The sequence below is a fragment of the Lissotriton helveticus genome, chromosome 6, assembly GCF_964261635.1.
Source record: "Lissotriton helveticus chromosome 6, aLisHel1.1, whole genome shotgun sequence".
Taxonomy (NCBI): Eukaryota; Metazoa; Chordata; class Amphibia; order Caudata; family Salamandridae; genus Lissotriton; species Lissotriton helveticus.
This window is the reverse complement of record NC_136067.1, coordinates 1,211,890,847-1,211,908,960: the sequence shown is the minus strand read 5'-3', so window position 1 is coordinate 1,211,908,960 and position 18,114 is coordinate 1,211,890,847.

Genomic DNA, 18,114 nt, shown 5'->3' with positions numbered 1-18,114 from the left:
GTGGGGTGATTTTAGCTGTGGACCCTTGTAGTTGACCTGCTTGAGTGACCCTTGTAGGTTGGATTGTAAGTGTTTGTATTTTGGACTATGTAAGATTTCTGTATAGTTTATTACTTCTTTTTGAAGTGGACAGAAGTCTGCTGATGACAAAGTGTCAATCTCTGGATGCAGTGTGTAAGCAGCTAGGACTGGCCAAGTCGCTCCATCTCTGCTGACCGGACCGAGTCTCACTTTTTCTGTGCTATAGGAAAGGTGCCTTTAAACAATTTATATGCTCTTGGTAAGTTAACAGGACTTCTATGTCCTCGTATGGAGAATATTCATCTGGCATTTCATTCGGAGTATAAGGATGAAATGTATGTGTATGTGCATCTGCAGGTGGGAATTTACCAAAAGAATAGAACACCTCTGTCCTGAATGACTCGTGGGCCTAAATCACGAAAGTAATGGTCCCACCTAATGATAAGAGACCATAATCAGCTAATTTTAGAGTAAGTGATTGTCTGCAATTTTCCAAAATGTTTATAGCACCTTCCTGGTCAGCTTCCTTATTGCCAGCGCTAGCATTGCCACCAGCACCAGTGTCTGCTTGGTGAGACATTGTGGGTGGAAAGTTATAGAAGAGATAAGGTTTTGCTCAATGTGGGGAACTATAATCCTTCAAGGTTGAACAACCCTACAGCCAATAGATAGGATATGCCTACTCAGCTGTGGCAGATTTTTTTCCTTCCCACTCCAGATGTCTCTGGATAAATGTGAGTAGGGGTCTCTGAGAAAGCGCGACTGAACCACTCAGATTTGACCGTTAAATAAGAACTAAACCAACGTTGGTGGCACCATGTTGTGTAGTTCCTAATAATGCATAGGATCTGCGTATTTACACAACATAAACTATGGCATTGGTGTCCAGACGGATTCCCGTGAAGGACATGTTAGCCTTTAGACCAGCAAGCTCACAGTGCTACTATACACTCCTTAACTTTATCAAGGAGAGAAAAGTTTCTGCCAGCTATCGAACATGACAACCCTTGATCCTTCCGGAATCATTTAAACAGTACAGTACTTTTCGCTCAGTCACTCGTGCTCACTTGGTCTCAGAGAGATACACAGAGTAAACAATGGGGGCGTTTTCAATAACCATTTATTGAACCAGCATCAGTCTTGTAGGAGAGTAGGGTCTGCTATCCTATGGTCACCCCAAATTTTTGCTTTTTGCTTCACTGGTTTATGACTTAATGGGGCTGTGGGCCTGCCAATCAGACCCACAGCCTGCTGTTCTCTCTCTAAATTAATACCAATGCACACCAGGTGCATTACACATTGGAGCTGGTTCACCTTATTGGCCCCTGTAACAGTGTACCCAGGTACCCAGGGCATAAGTGTTTCCAAGGCCTACCAGGGGCTGCAGCATGTATTATGCCACACCTGGCCTGGCCTCCATATTTGACACAACTGGCTGATCACTCAGCTGGGGTAAGTCGGTGTAATCACCCCTTACTTAGGTATAGTATGTCTATATCTAACTTACAATGGACACATATGTTCCTATCAGCCACTCTTATGGAAGGCCTCATCAATCCGGGAGGCAGAGTGCTTGGAAATATGTGAGATGGTGCTCTAGCATGAGCTGAGCCTGTCTGCAGCTTTCGGAACCACGTCCTTTAGCTGTTCCATGGTACTACCATACCATATACTCTTAAGTGCATTATGAACCTCGCGGTTAAATGCTATATTTGGTTTGGCTTTATCAAAACATGTCGAGTAAGGTGTCAAACGAATTGGAATATTACCCCCTCGCCAGTTCTGGTGACGGGGGTAGCATTCCACCCTTCTAGAGGGACATGTACATAACCTGAACCCCGGTTAAAGTTAAACATGAGCCTCAGCATCCCAAATTGGATGCTGCCACCACACACACAAGTCTGACCTCCTGCTGCTGGGAGTCCTTCCAGCGAGGGAGGCTTGGACAAAGGGTTTCCTGCCTTGGGAGGTGCTAGCACCACCCCAGACAGGATTTTGTGTATTGGGTAGGACAGGGCTGAATAGAATGAGACACGCCTGGGGCACACAAGGTGTCCCTGTGCATAAGCCAGTCCAAACCGGTGCTGGGGCTTCACAGCCCCAATCTTGGCGCGGAGATGGACAAAGGAAAGGGGGTGTAGCCACCCCCCTTCCTGGTCCCACCCAGAGGAGGGACCTAGCAGGTAATCCGGACCCTAGATTTGGAATAAGAGTAGGAGCTGTGTCCCAAGACTTCAGATCATCCTGAACTCGACTTGAAACTAAGAAGAAAACTGGACTTCGACATTCTGCTGCACAGAAGACTGAAGAGAATCTCCCTTGTGGCCAAGGAGTGACCACTCTGTGAATACAGGCACCAACCAGCAACTCGACGTCTGCTTTGCCGCCGCCTCCAGCCGGAGCCCGAGCCCAGAGCCCAACAAGTCTTGGATTCCCAGACATCTCACAGCCTGATCCACAGTCCCTGAAAAGAAGAGACCCGTGGAGGCACCGAGAGACGTGGGACTGGCCATCTTGAAAGACCCCCGAGAAGCTGACTGTGCAGCACCCGAGGCTCCCTCGACGCTGTGCTTTGGGGTTTGAGAAGCCCCACCACCGAGCAGCATCTGCACCAAAGATCAGCCCCTCCAGCATCTCCACCATCTGCGTGGGGCCATTTTGCACTTTGCCACTCGACGCGCCATCCCGGTCATTTGCCACGTGGCTAGTGGCCATCTTGGCGACGAAATCTACAATATAAACTGCTGGTCTGGTTGCTCCAGACTGGCCCTCACTCCTGTAAAAAGGAGCAGCCCCTCTGACCTTGCTGGTCCGAGAACTAAGCTTTCTTCATTTCCTGCATGGCTTGCATTAGCCAAGGCCTGTTTTCTCCAATCAAGTTGCCGACACCGCCATCAGCTAGAGCCTTTGTGGGGCAGCTCGTGATCGACTCCTGGACATCCTCGACCTCTTCGTGTCCACGTGGCTGCGGAGACAAGCTGCACCTCTTCACCTGTTTTCACCCGACATCGCCTGGTTCCATCCTGGTTCCACGGTAGTCACTGGCTAGTGACTTTGAACATTGTCCCCTCTGCTTTCGGGTCTTCATCTCTTCAGATCCACCCTTGGATCCACCGGAACTCTCCTCGACGACCCGCCTGCGGCATCTTCATCTCCAGGCACCATCGACCTGCGTGACGAAACCCGACACTACTTGGCACCTGTGCACCCGCTTCCTGTGGGTGAGGTAACTCAGCAACGCCGGTGTTCCTACACTGGTACACACCTCCAGTGCCTAGATCTAAAGTTTTGTCCTTCTAGGTCAGTCGGAAGGTTCCTAAAACAGTAACTTTGTAACTTTTACGCACCATTGACATTGCATTGGTGCGTGCGTGCACTTTAAGCACTGCACCTGAGTCCCGCGGGCCTTTCCCGACTTCTTCACTGTTAGTCCCGAACAGCTCCAGCGATTCCCCAGGCCCTAGGCCTATTCCCTTTCCAATTGGTGGTTCTTATACCACTATTTTAGTATATGGTTTAAGTGGCCCCTAGGGCTCATCCATATTGTGCAACTTTTGTATATTTAAACTGTGTTTTGTTTTAACGCATTTGCTTCTGTGCTCATAAAGAGTATAGGGGATATTTGTAGTGAATAAATATATATATATTTTCAATATATATCTGTGTGCTGTCCTTTCATTTGGTATTCAAGAGGAATGTATATGGTAAAACAGCTTGCTTCACATGCCTTTACAGAGTTTAGCCTAAGACTGCTTTGTCCACGCTACTAGGATAGCTGGTCTATAAGGTTGACTTACAACCAATCATCATAAGGGTTGCTTGGCATGGTACAAGGTGATCACTAGAACTAGTGAGCATCATATACCAGGCCAACCTCTCACATTGGTGAGCAGAGGTTGTAATTTGAGCTTGCTGTTGTTTTACCATTACAATCTTTGAGAGTATCATTTGAAAGATCATACAGGTACCTGTTAGGTACATATAAAACAAGACTAGTATACTTAAGTTCTACTGAACTTAGTTGTTGTAGAGGATAGGGAGTAGCACACCCTGGCTACAACTACTAGATAGGTTTAGTAGGTAAACACCAGTGTAGGTAGATTGCAACATATCCACCCACACTAGAGCAATGTCTGGAGCAGAGGAGTCCACTGGACCTGTCCCTGTTGAGAGTGACCCTCCAAGGGCACCATCCAAATTTGCTATGTTAAACTTTAAAGAAATGAGGCAGCTGTGTACCTTAAGAGGTCTCAAGACGGGTCCATCCCCTACCACAGCACACCTCAGAGAGCTTTTAGACCAGTCTGAAGCTCTAAAGACCTCTAAAGCAGACCCCACAGGGAATGTTGAAGGAGGCTCTCCCACTGAAGATGATAATACTGACACCCCTGTCCCTGTTGTCCAGATAGATGAGGAAGACCAGAACACTGGAGATACTCAGCCTGAGGATGAGGAAGAGGAAGAGGAGGAAGAAGAAAGTGATTCTGATGATGAGAGACTTAGTCAGATGCCAGTCAAGAGACTTAGGCAGGCTAACTTAAGCCAATTTGGGACTGAGTCAGGGTCCAACCCACTCAGACCCCCAAGTGAACTTAACCAGGAGTCTAGGAGGAGAAGGAATCACTCAGGTGAATCCAATGCTTCCCATGCTTCTAGATGTTCTCATGGTCACTCCAGAAGGGGGATGACTAGCCCTCAGAGAAGGGAACATGAGGCCAACATGAGAGAGGCTGAGCTTAGGATCCAGAAGAGAGAGCTGGAAGTAGCCCTGATCCAAGAGAAGCTTGCTAAAGCAAGACAGCCTAGAGAGAGTGGATTAGGATCCACTGGTGGCAGCACTATCCCTAAGGATAAAGACAGGTCCTATGACAATAGAAACCTGAGTAAGATTGTGCCCCCCTACAAAGCTGGGGATGACATCCACAAATGGATAACTGCACTTGAGAGAGCCTGCAGAGTACAGCAGATCCCTCAGGAGCAGGGGCAGCAATCTTGTGGCTCTCCTTTGAAGGTAGAGGCAGAGACAGACTCCTCACAGTTAGTGATGGGGATTCTAGAAACGACCTGGTCCTGAAGAGTGCTCTGATAGATGGGTTAGGCTTAACCACTGAACAGTACAGGTTAATGTTCAGAGAGACCCAGAAGACACAGACTCAGGATTGGTCTGCATTTGTTGAATGTGCCACTAAGGCTCTGGAAGGCTGGTTGCTGGGAAGTAAGATTACAGACTATGAAGGATTGTACAATTTGCTTATGAGAGAACACATTTTAAATAATTGTCAGAACCAGCAGTTGCATCAACATTTGGTTGACTCAGATCTGACCTCTCCCCAAGAATTGGGAAAGAGGGCAGACAAATGGGTTAGAACCAGAGTTAAGCAAAAGAACCAGAATCAGAACCAGGGTGGAGACCAAAAGAAAACAGACCAGAAGGGTGGGGAGCAGAAAGCTAAAGATCAGAAGTCTTCAACAGGGCTCCAAACTAATACTGAGGGTGGGTCCCAAACTTCCAAGAAGAAGAAGAAAGAAGGTCAAAGAAAACCCTGGTGTAGTACTTGTAAAAACACCTCTCACTGGATGAGTGAGTGTAAAAAGGGTGGAGCCCCCAACACTGCAGCCCCTAAGGCACCTGCACCCAATAGTACAGTCAGCAGTGTTGGTCCACAAACTAAGGGGGTAGTAGGTATCACCCTGGGAACTGAGGGAGAGTCTGGCCTAGTCAGAACCCCTACACAGGCTGTTCTGATTTGTGATGTGGAAATAGGTTTGTCCACTACTGTCAGCCCCAGTAATCTGGGAAAGTACAGGCAGACGCCTTTGATTAATGAAAAAGTGGCTCAAGCATACAGGGACACATGTGCCAGTGTCACCATGGTGACACCTAGCTTTGTGGACCCTGGACAATACATACAAGGTGATAATTACCTGGTGACCAATGCCAGCAATGTCACTACTACACATAGTGTGGCACTTGTTAATTTTTCCTGGGGAGGGGTAACTGACCTAAAAAGAGTTGTGGTTAGTGCTGATCTCCCAGTTGAATGTTTGTTGGGCAATGACCTGGAGAGCTCTCTATGGTCAGAAGTTGAGTACAGGACTCATGCAGAGATGTTAGGGATATCATCACATGTCCTTGCTGTGACCAGGTCACAGGCCAAAAAGTGCCTCTCTGAACCTCAGGTCTTGGATCCTGGAACAATGGACCAAGCACCTTCCAAGAAGAAGAACAGGAGGGTAAAGGCTGTGCCTTCCCAACTGCCTACAAGTCAGGATCAGCCTTCACAGGAAGATGATCTTGAGACCCCTGAAGGAACTGTCCCTGAAGAGCTTGAACCTGATCAGGTTGAGTTTCTGGGGACAGGGGGACCTTCTAGGGCAGACTTGGGGCAGGCTCAGTTAACCTGTCCTTCTCTTGAACCCCTCAGACAGCAGGCTGATGCTGAGGCTGCTGGGAATGCTCAAGTACCCATAAAGTGTATTGGGACGATGGACTCCTTTATTCAGAGGGTAGAGACCCCAAGCCTGGTACAACCAGGAGGTTGGTCATACCTCTGCAATTTAGGGGCTTCCTTCTAACCTTGGCCCATGATATTCCCTTAGCAGGACACCTAGGCCAGAACAAGACTTGGGACAGGCTTGTCCCTCACTTTCACTGGCCTCACATGTCTGAAGATACAAAGGAGTTTTGTTGCTCCTGTGTAACCTGCCAAGCCAGTGGCAAAGCAGGTGGAACAACAAAGCCCCCCCTGATACCACTACCTGTGGTGGGGGTCCCCTTTGAGAGAGTGGGGACTGATATTGTAGGTCCAATGGATCCCCCTACAGCATCTGGGCACAGATTCATACTGGTGGTGGTGGACCATGCCACCAGGTACCCAGAGGCAATTCCCCTTAGGACCACAACAGCTCCTGTTGTGGCCAGGGCCTTACTTGGAGTTTTCTCCAGAGTGGGGTTTCCTAAGGAGGTAGTATCTGATAGAGATGCCAACTTCATGTCAGGATACTTAACAGCTATGTGGGAAGAATGTGGTGTCAACTACAAGTTCACCACTCCCTATCATCCACAATGCAATGGGCTTGTTGAGAGGTTCAACAAGACCCTAAAGGGCATGATCAAAGGATTACCTGAAAAGCTCAGGCGAAGATGGGATATCCTTCTGCCCTACCTTCTGTTTGCTTACAGAGAGGTCCCACAAAAGGGGGTTGGCTTCAGCCCCTTTGACTTGTTGTTTGGGCACCCTGTAAGAGGACCCCTGTGTTTAGTGAGGGAAGGATGGGAGTTACCTCTCAGAAAACCCAAGCAAGACATAGTGGACTATGTCCTTGGTCTCCGCTCCAGGATGGCTGAGTATATGGAGAAGGCATCCAAAAACCTTGAAGCCAGTCAAGAATTACAGAAAGCTTGGCATGACCAAAAGGCTGTCTTGACTGAGTACCAGCCTGGGCAGAAAGTATGGGTGTTGGAGCCAGTGGCCCCAGCAGCACTCCAAGACAAATGGTCTGGACCCCATACTATCATTGAAAAGAAGGGAGAGGTTACCTACTTGGTGGACCTAGGAACTCCCAGGAGCCCCCACAGGTTGCTCCATGTTAACAGATTGAAGGCATTTGATGACAGGGCAGACATGGGCTTGCTCATGGCTACAGATGAGGGGCAGGAGGAAGCGAGTGACCCTCTCCCAGACCTGCTGACTCAGAACCCTGAAGATGGCTCAGTTGATGGTGTGGCCTTAGATGGCAGCCTCACTGAACATCAGCAAAATGACTGTAGATAGGTTTTGCAGTCATATAGACATATGTTCTCATTGACACCCAGTCAGACTAACTGGTGTACCCATGTGGTGGACACTGGTGACAGTCTTCCTGTGAAAAACAAGATTTACAGGCAACCTGACCATGTCAGGGACTGTATAAAGACTGAGGTGCAAAAGATGCTGGAATGAGGTGTTATTGAGCCTTCAGAGAGCCCCTGGGCTAGCCCAGTGGTTCTGGTCCCCAAACCTCACACCAAAGATGGCAAGAGAGAGATGAGGTTCTGTGTGGATTACAGAGGATTCAATGCTGTCACCAGGACAGATGCACACCCTATTCCAAGGGCAGATGAGCTCATAGACAAATTGGCTTCTGCCAAGTATTTGAGCACATTTGACTTGACAGCTGGCTATTGGCAAATCAGGTTAACTGAGGAGTCTAAAGCCAAAACTGCATTTTCTACCCCAGGTGGGCATTACCAATTTGTGGTGATGCCCTTTGGTTTGAAAAATGCACCTGCCACCTTCCAAAGGTTGGTGAATCAAGTCCTTACTGGGTTGGATGACTTTTGTGCAGCATATCTGGATGATATTGCTGTCTTCAGCTCCACCTGGAAGGATCACCTGGTCCACCTGAAGGAAGTGCTAGAGGCTCTGCAAAAGGCAGGCCTCACTATCAAGGCTACCAAGTGCCAGATAGGGCAGAGTAAAGTTGTATACTTGGGCCACCTTGTAGGTGGAGGCCAAGTTCAACCACTGGAGAGTAAGATCCAGACCATAAAGGACTGGTCCCCTCCAACTACCCAGACTCAGGTCAGAGCTTTCTTGGGCCTGACTGGGTACTACAGGAAGTTTGTTAAGAACTATGGGTCCATTGTGACTCCTCTTAATGATCTGACATCAAAGAAGATGCCCAAAAAGGTTCATTGGACAGTAAACTGTCAAAAGGCATTTGATGACCTGAAGAAGGCCATGTGCTCTGCACCTATCCTGAAGAGTCCTGACTACTCAAGAGAGTTCATTGTCCAAACAGATGCTTCTGTGTTGGGAGTGGGAGCTGTGCTTTCACAACTTAATGTAGATGGTCAAGACCAGCCCATTGCTTTTATTAGCAGAAGGCTGACCGCCAGAGAGAAATGTTGGTCAGCCATTGAGAGGGATGCCTTTGCTGTGGTGTGGGCCCTGAAGAAGTTGAGACCATACTTGTTTGGAACTCACTTCAAGATTCAGACGGACCATAAGCCCCTCTTATGGCTTAATCAGATGAAGGGTGAAAACCCCAAACTGCTCAGGTGGTCCATTTCCCTACAGGGGATGGACTTTACAGTGGAGCACCGCCCAGGGACTGACCATGGTAAGGCAGATGGTCTCTCCAGGTACTTCCACTTAGAACATGAAGACACAACTGGTCAAGGTTAGTCTAATGTCCCTGCATTTGGGGGGGGGGTTGTGTAGGAGAGTAGGGTCTGCTATCCTATGGTCACCCCAAATTTTTGCTTTTTGCTTCACTGGTTTATGACTTAATGGGGCTGTGGGCCTGCCAATCAGACCCACAGCCTGCTGTTCTCTCTCTAAATGAATACCAATGCACACCAGGTGCATTATGAATTGGAACTGGTTCACCTTATTGGCCCCTTTAACAGTGTACCCAGGTACCCAGGGCATAGGTGTTTCCTAGGCCTACCAGGGGCTGCAGCATGTATTATGCCACCCCTGGCCTGGCCTCCATATTTGACACAACTGGCTGATCACTCAGCTGGGGTAAGTCGGTGTAATCACCCCTTACTTAGGTATAGTATGTCTATATCTAACTTAAAATGGACACATATGTTCCTATCAGCCACTCCTATGGAAGGCCTCATCAATCCTGGAGGCAGAGTGCTTGGAAATATGTGAGATGGTGCTCTAGCATGAGCTGAGCCTGTCTGCAGCTTTCGGAACCACGTCCTTTAGCTGTTCCATGATACTGCCATACCATATACTCTTAAGTGCATTATGAACCTCGCGGGTAAATGCTATCTTTGGTTTGGCTTTATCAAAACATGTCGAGTAAGGTATCATACGAATTGGAATACTACCCCCTCGCCAGTTCTGGTGACGGGGGTAGCATTCCACCCTTCTAGAGGGACACGACATGTACATAACCTGAACCCCGGTTAAAGTTAAACATGAGCCTCAGCATCACAAAATGGATGCTGCCACCACAGACACAAGTCTGACCTCCTGCTGCTGGGAGTCCTTCCAGTGAGGGAGGCTTGGACAAAGGGTTTCCTGCCTTGGGAGGTGCTAGCACCACCCCAGACAGGATTTTGTGTATTGGGTAGGACAGGGCTGAATAGAATGAGACATGCCTGGGGCACACAAGGTGTCCCTGTGCTAAGCCAGTCCAAACCGGTGTTGGGGCTTCACAGCCCCAGTCTTGGCGCGGAGATGGACAAAGGAAAGGGGGTGTAGCCACCCCCCTTCCTGGTCCCACCCAGAGGAGGGACCTAGCAGGTAATCCGGACCCTAGATTTGGAATAAGAGTAGGAGCTGTGTCCCAAGACTTCAGATCATCCTGAACTCGACTTGAAACTAAGAAGAAAACTGGACTTCGACATTCTGCTGCACAGAAGACTGAAGAGAATCTCCCTTGTGGCCAAGGAGTGACCACTCTGTGAATACAGGCACCAACCAGCAACTCGACATCTGCTTTGCCGCCGCCTCCCGCCGGAGCCCGAGCCCAGAGCCCGACAAGACCTGGATTCCCAGACATCTCACAGCCTGATCCACAGTCCCTGAAAAGAAGAGACCCGTGGAGGCACCGAGAGACGTGGGACCGGCCATCTTGAAAGACCCCCGAGAAGCTGACTGCGCAGCACCCGAGGCACCCTCGATGCTGTGCTTTAGGGTTTGAAAAGCCCCACAACCGAGCAGCATCTGCACCAAAGATCAGCCCCCCAGCATCTCCAGCATCTGCGTGGGGCCCTTTTGCACTTTGCCACTCGATGCGCCATCCCGGTCACTTGCCACGTGGCTAGTGACCATCTTGGTGACGAAATCTACAATCTAAACCGCTAGTCTGGTTGCTCCAGACTGGCCCTCGCTCCTGTAAAAAGGAGCAGCCCCTCTGACCTTGCTGGTCCGAGAACTAAGCTTTCTTCATTTCCTGCATGGCTTGCATTAGCCAAGGCCTGTTTGCTCCAATCAAGTTGCCAACACCGCCATCAGCTAGAGCCTTTGTGGGACAGCTCGTTATCGACTCCTGGACCTCCTCGACCTCTTCGTGTCCACGTGGCTGCGGAGACAAGCTGCACCTCTTCGCCTGTTTGCACCCGACATCGCCTGGTTCCATCCTGGTTCCACGGTAGTCACTGGCTAGTGACTTTGAACATTGTCCCCTCTGCTTTCAGGTCTTCATCTCTTCAGATCCACCCTTGGATCCAATGGTACTCTCCTCGACGACCCGCCTGCGGCATCTTCATCTCCAGGCACCATCGACCTGCGTGACGAAACCCGACACTACTTGGCACCTGTGCACCCGCTTCCTGTGGGTGAGGTAACTCAGCAACGCCGGTGTTCCTACACTGGTACACACCTCTAGTGCCTAGATCTAAAGTTTTGTCCTTCTAGGTCAGCCGGAAGGTTCCTAAAACAGTAACTTTGTAACTTTTACGCACCATTGACATTGCATTGGTGCGTGCGTGCACTTTAAGCACTGCAACCGAGTCCCGCGGGCCTTCCCCGACTTCTACACTGTTAGTCCCGAACAGCTCCAGCGATTCCCCAGGCCCTAGGCCTATTCCCTTTCCAATTGGTGGTTCTTATACCACCATTTTAGTATATGGTTTAAGTGGCCCCTAGGGCTCATCTATATTGTGCAACTTTTGTATATTTAAACTGTGTTTTGTTTTAACGCATTTGCTTCTGTGCTCATAAAGAGTATAGGGGATATTTGTAGTGAATAAATATATATATATGTTCAATATATATCTGTGTGGTGTCCTTTCATTTGGTATTCAAGGGGATTGTGTATGGTAAAACAGCTTGCTTCACATGCCTTTACAGAGTTTAGCCTAAGACTGCTTTGTCCACGCTACTAGGATAGCTGGTCTATAAGGTTGACTTACAACCAATCATCATAAGGGTTGCTTGGCATGGTACAAGGTGATCACTAGAACTAGTGAGCATCATATACCAGGCCAACTTCTCACAAGTCTAGTAAAAAATATGTGTGCTGTGACAACCATTAGACAGAAACAGATATATATATATATACAATTACAGGCACCAACAGAGTAAATAAAAGGTAGAATTCTAGTATGGTTCTAAAACAGTGAATACATGGCAGTAATCATGCATACTCCTAAGATGCAAGTCCTAGCTAAGTGTACCTAAGTGTATCTAGCATGTATGTACATGTAAAGCCAAGAAACCCCCTAGGAAAGAGCCCACCCCATTAACTGATGGGAAAGACTAAAGGACCTCGCCTTGGCCTCGAGTTGGATACCCTGCAAGGGATGTCAGACCACTGCGTGCTGGAGTTTCTGCAGGAAGGAATCAGCGTCTTATATCAGCATGGAAGCTTCTCCTCTGGTTTGCCCAGTGAAGATGTGTGTCTTATATACCCAAATAAATCATGGTACCGTGGGCCTATTGTCCAAGGATGACGATAGTGGTGACTATTGTACAGAGTTATTATACAGAAGATAGTAACCCTGCTGTGCATATTCCTATCCCCCAGATACATCAAGCACGCCCTCTGCAAATTCTAAATAGCGAAAAATACCGAATCGCTATCTGGAATTCGCAGAATTGGATGCATCATCAAAATCGCTTATCAAGTGCGATTCGCAATCGCCGTATGCGAGTTTCCCAAAATCGCTATTAAATCGCAGAATCGGCTGTTTCCCAACCCCAAATTGCGATTTCGCAAATACCGAAATCTCAAATAGCGATCTCGCAGATTGTGAGATCGCAAAAACGGGAAGTCGCATTTTGAGCACAAGGATGACATCACAAACAGGAAGTAGGCAGCTCCATGACTCATTTGGAACACAGAGCTGGATAGAGGAGGAGGCACAGCACTGAGCTCCAGGAGACACACCCTGCAGTCCCAAGACAGGACACACATTGATACCAGAATGTCCCAGGATGCAGCAGGATCCAGTGAAACTGGCAGGAAGTGGAAAATCAAGTTATCCGAACAAGAGCTGGAGTACTTTATAGAGGGAGTCAGCAGGGACCATGACAAGCTTTTCGGAAAGCTTTCCAGGAAGGTGCCCGAGGCTGACAAAAGGCACATCTGGCTGCGCATCAGGGCAAAGGTCAACGCCGTCACACAGCGGTCAATCGATGACCTCAAGAAGAGGTGGTACAACCTCAGAGGCCGTTCCAAGGAGCGCATTGCGGAGAGGCTGGGGGAGAGACTGGCCACGGGAGGAGGAGACTCCACAGTTCCCGCAAACACACCACTGGAGGACTTGGTGGAGGACACCATCAACCCTTCAGCCTATGTGGGGGTCACTCAGCTGGACACCTCCCGTGCCACACACCAATCACAAGGTAAGAGCCATGCAACTGCGACCCCGTCCCCTAACAATGCCCATGCCCCCAGAGCAAGCCATATTGGTAACCCCAGTAATGCAGTCCCTGCCCATCCCAAACACCCAATTGCATTGTGGGACCTGCAGTGTGACAATGTGCCCCGATAGCCACACACAGCCAGAACAGTCAAGTGAAACATACCCCTAAAGCCAGTCAGGGAACGCAAGCCTGCATGCATGTTGCTACGTCCCAGGTGCCTGAATCATATCATTAATCATGCACTCATTCACATCGCAGGTGCTGCAGATGCTGAGACGTCTGATAGCGAGACACTCCATATCATGGAGACTCCAGATGAGACGCAGAGAGAGAGAGCCAAACAGCACCAGCACCTGGACCATCACATGCACCTGCACCTGCACCAGTACCTGGACAAGCACCTTCCCAAACGCACAGGGCCACCCCTGCAGCCATAAGAGGAGTTCAACCACCCCAGGTGTCACGCATAGCAGTGGATCAGACCCCACCACCACCCAGGAGGCAGACACGCCACACAGCCACTGTTCGGTCCCAGGCAAGTGGCCGGTTGAGGCAGCAGCGCTCTGTGGCCACATGACCAGACATGGAGAAACAGGCCCAAAATCTAGGGCTAGGAATTGAAGCCCGGATGCTTGCTGTGCACCGCAAGCAGGCACAGCACATGGCCGCTATGCAGCTGCAGCTGTACAAAACTGCACGCAATATCAACCAACTGACTGAAAGTGTGCAGGAGCTAACTGCTGCTGTGAAAGAGAACAACCAACTGATGGTGGTGCAGCAGGACATCACCCGTCGATGCCACTGCCAGCTGCTGACCCGGTTATCTGCCTATACCCGGTCAAACCACCCCATTGGGAACGCCACTTCACAACTGTCATGCAGGTCACTGGCCATGCAGCTACAGATGGTACAATGCTGCCAAGATATAGCAAGGGCCCTGGAGCAGGTCACCACAGCAGTTGAGAATCAACAGGTGTTGGCCATGGCCATGCAAGGGGGGGTGATGATGCCAGTGAGGGCACATCGAGCCTCAGCAGCCTGTCTGTGCCGGTCCTACCTGAAAGGCGCCGCAGTTCTAGGCCCAGTGCTGCATCTAGGCCGTACACTCCCAACGTGGAGTTGGAGAGGCGACAGGGTGCGTCCGCCAGGAGGTGCCAGTGACTGACTAACCATTACCAGCAGTGCCATGGTGATATAACCACGCACGCCTGCTCTGGATACAAAAGGCTTTATGACTCAATACAGTTGTACATTTTTTGATGATTTAAAGCACATCTAGAGCTTGTTGAACATAAAAATAAGAATTTATTTTGAACACAAATTTTCCTCATGTCATTAATTCATGTGGCATGCATGAGTGCAGTGTTGTGTGAGGGGTATGGGTGCACTAGAAATAGTTCAGTGTGATGTTGTTGCGGTGCCTGTGTCCTTCAGCAGGATTATCCCCGCGTGCATGATGCACATATGCAGGTGGCAGGTTGTCCCCCTCCGACTCACTACCAGACACCTCCACAGGTATCCTCTGCTTGGTGCCAATATTGTGGAGTATGGCACACACGGCCCCGATGCGGCAGCAGACCTCAGGCTGGTATTTGAGGGCCCACCAGTCTTGTGGGGGAATGCGGAATTGACTCTTTAACATGCCAAATGTCCGCTCAATGACATTTCTTGTGTGTATGTGCGCAGCATTGTAACGCCGTTCCTGTGGTGTAGCAGGGTTGAGGTATGGGGTGAGGAGGTATTCACGGAGGCTGTAGGCACTGTCACCTGAAGGATAGGAGCAGAGGTTCAGTGCCAGTTATGCGCAGCAACATGGTCTTGACATACTGTATGTGGGCATGTGTACTTACCTAGGAGATGTCCTTCGCCAAAGTCACCCCTGGCCAAGCGGGTGTGTATGCCGCTGTGCTGGAAGATGAACGAATCATGCGTGCTCCCCGGGTATTGGGCCACAATGCCTGTGATGATGGTTTTTGCATTGCAAACCATCTGGATGTTGAGTGAGTGGTATGACTTGCGGTTACGGTACATGTATTCGGTCTCAGCGGGTGGACAGATGTGAATGTGGGTGCAGTCAATGCAGCCAATTACATGGGGGAAATGGGCGGTGTGAAAGAAGTCCAGTTTAGTTTGCGTTAAGTCCTGTTGGGTTGTTGGGAAGGTGATGTAGTGGTGGATCCGGCTCAGCATGGCGTCCAGGAAACTCTGTAGGCAGTGAGATAGGGTACTCTGTGATATACCCCCTGCATATGCGACTATCCCCTGGAAGCTTCCGGAGGCCAGGAGGGGAAGGCAGCACAAGACCTGTGTGGAAAAGTAAATTTCGCCATGTTCTGTGTCCCTACGCCTCCTCCATCATAAGTTATGTGTGCATGATTAAATATGCATATGCATTCCCCATGTTCGATTAATGACGCAATTACAGTTGTGTCCACTTCTAGTATGCCAGTTTCCAGTCCTCGTGAATACTACGAATATCAGGCCTATGTAAAGCTACGTTGCCACGTTTCTCAGTGTGCACGTTATTCTATTATAAAGTCCCCGTTTCTAGGCCTCAAAAGGGCCTGGACACCAGATTCAGCTCCTGTCTCCTGAAGCCTCGCTGAGGAGCGATACAGCCCCCACCTGTATCCTCGACCCTTCACTTACTTCCTGCCTCGCAGTGCCTGGCTCAGTCTCTGAGTCTGCCAAGAATATGTTATGATTCCAGTTATCAGTTCAGTCCTCCTTTTCTGCATTCCTAAGCTACTGAACTGCATCAATAGTTTCCGTCATTGTCTAGCCTTCACGTCTCCACGTTAGAGAAATACTGCATTTAATGGTCATTTAATATTCTTCATCACGCACTACATGTAGAATAATGCATGGTCCAGTCTTAGAATCAAGTTAGCCTTTCCTCTCCTGACTTCTAGTTTATATCAACATGTTCTCTAAACATCAGATACTAGATACTGTTTAGGTACATGTCGCCCTGACTCTCCAGACTTCAGTCTCTGCTCCTAGCACAGAGTTCATAGCCCCCAGCTTCTCCTAGTGATACGTCATTGCTAGTTTGCGCGCACCATCAGGTTAGAGGTCCCGGCTCCTCAGGTAGCCCCCTCCATGGTTTCCGCCCCATTCATGACATATTCTGTTACGTTTGCATCACATGTCTATGTATACGCCCCGTTACACCTCTTTTCGCCCTTATCTTTCGCGACTGCTACGCGTCACACCCTTTGCTCCACCCACTGCTCCGCCTATCATATGTACTGTAATGCAACTGTTTTACTATATATGCTTGTGTATTGTTATTAAATGCTAGCGCGCTCATCCCAGATCCAGCCCCAGCAGCTGCTGGGCCCTGTCATCCTATTCCTATGCAGGTTGTCCTGTTCCTGTCCTTATGCTGTATTAAACCTGCAAAACTCCTACTACCTCGAATCTTGACTCTTATTTATTGAGCTATCTGTTATGATATATGTCTAGTCAAAAAGAGAGGTATTATTTATTTATTTACCACATAATGGCGCCCGAATAGGGACTTGCCCTTTCCCCACGCGTCGGTGAAGCCACGCCGACCCCCTGACCCTCTGCAGTCGTGACGGAACTCTTCTGTGCACATGCAGATATTTCTGCTTCAAGTATCCCTCAGGCCCACGGAGGAGACGGAGGAGGCGGTCCAGCATCCAAACGAGACGGTGGAGGAACGCGGCGAGTCCCGACCAGAGCCCAAGCCGAGAGTCCAAGGTCCGAGGTATCCGGAGGTCCACCCGTAACTGAAGTCCGAAGTTCGTCGTCCGTCGTCGTAGCAGTCCAGTCCGATCCGAGGCCTTCCGTTCTTGCTGCCCGGTGAGTACCATTACTGGGGTAGTATCTAGACAGGGTCAATCTAAATTGACTCTGGTCCGTGGGTTGGTGGTACACAGACTCACAAACGAAGTGTTCACCTAGGTGGATACGGGTCTTGATGCGTCCCTTTATGGGACCGGTATGTTCCGTACTGTTTCAGCAGTGCATCCAGTAACTCTAGTCTGTTCCGTTCTCGAGAAATTCTTGTGTTTCTGTTCTCAGTATTCCAGGTAATATTCTGTCCGAACTGTTATGTTATGATGTTGTTCAATGTATTTCCAATGTCGTGGTATGCCTGAATCGTTCTCCCAGTTGTTATTGTTCCTCGTGTATTGTATTGTGTTCCGATTCAAGTTTACAATGTCTCTCTTTTCGAGATTACGTCAGCTAAGAACTAGAAAGGGTTTGTTAGAAGAAGCAGTTCCTGTTCCGCCGAGGGACAGTCCAGGTCATTTTATGTATCAGAAGCATGGCATAAGCGCCATATTGTATCTAGATTTATGGGTAGAGTATACCAAACAGTTAGAAGAAAAGTATAGATGGCCCGTATCGGGTACATGGGATGCCGAGTGCATCATGCGAGTAGAAGAAGCATTATGGAAAAAGAAAGCCAGACAGTCACAGAAAGATGCCATCGAGTTATGGCGCAAAGAAGCTCATAAGAGAACCGAAAAAGAAATCAGAAAGTCAGAATTAAGTAGAGAATCCTTGGAACGAGCCCAAGAAAGGGAATTAATCGAGATTGGTGAACGAGTCAAAGCCGAAGAGTCAGACAGACAGAGGCATGCCCTTATTAGGGGTATGTATCCTCTCCTTGCCGAGGGCTTGCCAAAAGCGACCCCAGAGGCATCCAGTAATTTCCCGCCACCGTTAGTTCCGACCAAGCTACGTCACAAACAGACCGCAGCTGATATTTTTATTTCGTCCTATTTGGACGACACAGTCC